Source organism: Callospermophilus lateralis, chromosome 1 (assembly GCF_048772815.1).
Source record: "Callospermophilus lateralis isolate mCalLat2 chromosome 1, mCalLat2.hap1, whole genome shotgun sequence".
NCBI lineage: Eukaryota > Metazoa > Chordata > Mammalia > Rodentia > Sciuridae > Callospermophilus > Callospermophilus lateralis.
The window spans coordinates 108,508,138-108,511,343 of record NC_135305.1 but is presented as its reverse complement, the minus strand read 5'-3'; positions in this window follow the sequence as shown (position 1 = coordinate 108,511,343).

Genomic DNA, 3,206 nt, shown 5'->3' with positions numbered 1-3,206 from the left:
AAGCAAGTTCTGTTACATCCAGTAGAGAACCTACTATTACATGAGATGCTATCTGAATTGCAAATAAAAGCTAAGTAGATCATTTAACTAAATATATTGTAATTGTGTCTTTTGACAAGATCATGATATAAAAATTAAATGTCATTATCTTAAATAGTTTACAGGTTTTCAATAGTAAATGAGTGCACTTAATAATTATTTTTTGGGAAGAAGGACTCCATTTACTCTGATGAAATTATTTGACCTTGAAAATAAAGTCACAAAAAAACTTTCAACAAAGTTGAAAGTAATTTAATCAACAAATGTGTTGAAGATCTTGGAAATGAATTTCTTCCTTTAATTCATGAAACATTTCCCTTTTGCTATTACATCTTATAACATGACATTTGCATAAAAATCAATTGTAGCATCTTAGAGGTGACTTTGAACAAGTTTCCATTAAATAAGTCTGAATGTGAGCATCAGTGTAAAATCCACAAATGTTATTATCTTCATTACAATGTATCAACGTATATCTAATTAGAAATAGCATTGGTCTTGATTCTGCAAAGTATTTTTTTAGGAAAGCATAACATTTTACATTTTTAACAAATTTACTCATACAAATATTATTGTACGATGACATATGGTACACAAATTTTTACATAATCAGCCTCAAGATAGGATAAACTAGTCATGTGTAACCAACAGATGTGTGCTTACAACAAACATACTTTGGAAACCACTGCCTGTCTGCTAATGCACATGGATTAAATATTTGTAGACACTTGGCTTGAATATGTAATGGCACCCTGAATGACAGTCACGGTAGATGGAATATTTTAAAGAACTTAATCTTTGTTAAATGTCAAACTTGCCTTTTTATATGTTTAGCAGGTATGTTCTTACTTTGTGCAATATTAAAGTGGTTAAAATAGGATGAGGTAAGAAACAAGATTCTACCTACAATAGGCTGTCAGATCATCCCCCCTCCTTAGTGGGAAGTGTTATCAATGTATGTTGAGTTGTCAACTTTGACCTTAATCTAACAGCAATGGCAATTCTGACAGATATCTGAAACAAGCAATTGCTTGACATATTGGAAGCATTTTGATTTGACAGAAAGGAACAAAAAAACATTTTCTTTAATAATGCGAGCTGTCAGTGAACACAGACCAACACTGACCCCTGAGGATTCATTGTTCACTCAGGATGGTCTAGGGCAGTGCTGAGTTCTGGCAGAAGCTATATTTTTATAAGCCAACTATTCAGAATCACATAATCAAACTGGTATCTTTGCAAGAAAAATTGATACTGTAACATAGGCAAGATGTTGACTGGTGGTTTTCATGATGCCACATACTTATGGAGTAATGTGGTATAAAGCCACAAGGGACTTGTTGCTTGAGGCAACAAACAGGAAGTGACGAACCTTAATTCAAAGGAGCTCACCTTTCTTCCCTTCTCCCCATAGCCAATTGTGGATTGCTGATTCCATAGACAAACATGTTGGCCAAGAGAAAGCGGTCTCTCTCACTGTTCAACTGTCTACTTAAAGAGAAAGTTATGGCATATTATCTAGACATTCTGTTGGTCATGAAGAAAACTAAAAATTATCCAATGCTCACCATGAAGATCTTCAAAGAAGAGAATTAATTATACATGAGTTTTACTGTGAGGAAATAGAGAAGAAAAAAATCCAGATGGAGAAAGATTTTTCCTATTGTGATGAAGACATACCATCAGTTAATTAATGAGAAGGAACTGACGACACATATTTTAATAGACTTTAAGTACTTTACAGTCCATTGAATGAGATGCTATAACCAATGGTCTATAGTTTTTATTAGAGAATAGTTATTCAGTTTCTACTTATTTTCATAAAATTCTGAATTAACCCTTTTTATATCAGTATATAGAGATAGATATTGCATAAAATGTATCCAGTTCAATAAGCAAAATCACCTTCTTCCTTGACTTTCTGGACAAATAAATCAACATGTTTTCTGTATCAGTTCATTACCATATTTTCTGAGATTACTACAGAGACTCATCACATAGTACATGTGAAGGTACCTAATCTCTTTATTCACCCATTTATTTGTTTTAATCGAACCACCAATGAGTAAAATGAAATAGTACATATTTTCTTATGTCTGAAAATACCCTAAAAGACACAAAGTTGATTCATGTGGGTAATATTGCTTATTGTATCCTACAGTGTTTATGAATGGAGAGAAATTCAAACAGTATGCTCAATATTCAAGAATAGTCCCAATTTTAAAAGAAACTTGGAAAGGAAAAACAAAAATAATAAAGTCACTGCATGTTTCAAAATACAGAAAATGAGTTAAATGCAAATAATAGCAAGCAATAAGAATAAATTACTAATACTTTTATCATTTTGAAGCAAAAAAGGCTTTTGTAACAACATCAAAAATGAAACTATTTGTATTACACTTTGAAAATCATCAATACATAAAAAAAAATGTGACATCTTCTTGAGGGGAGGCCAATACAACACATACAACAAAATTGGTATCATTAATAAAAATGTCCTTGAAAGTCATTTAGAGAAGGACAAACAATCTCAATAAAAACACAGGAAAAGCATGAAGAGATAATGCACTAAAGAAGCACATTTGCTTTGTTAAACTTTTAAAAATAAAATGTTCAGGGGCTGGGGTTGTGGCTCAGCAGTAGATCGCTTGCCGAGCATGTGCGAGACACTGGGTTCGATCCTCAGCACTGCATAAAAATAAATAAATAAAATGAAGGCATTGTGTCCAACTACAACTAAAAACATATTTTTTTTTAAAAAAGTTCAATTCCCTAGTAATTAAAGAAAACAAAACAACAATAAAATTCTATTTAGAGGCTTAAAATTAGCAAGTGCCATGAGAAAAGAGTTAGCCAGTACTGATAGTGCAACAAGGACAGTGAATTCTCATACAATGCTAATGGCCTTGAATATTTGTCAAGTTTTCTACAAGTTATGTGGCACTGTGTACAAAAATAAAAATTCCCATAAGGTACTTCTAGAAATTTGGAGGTTAACTGTGAGGTCAAATGTAGTTTTGAATTAGGGCTTTACAATGAAAGAATTTGTAGTTTGAATTATTATATACTAAATGGGCTTTGGTCTGATGCAGACTGAGAATTTTACTTGTACATTAATAATTTAGATATCCATTTTATTTTACTCAACATAATGCTTTTATTTTCAT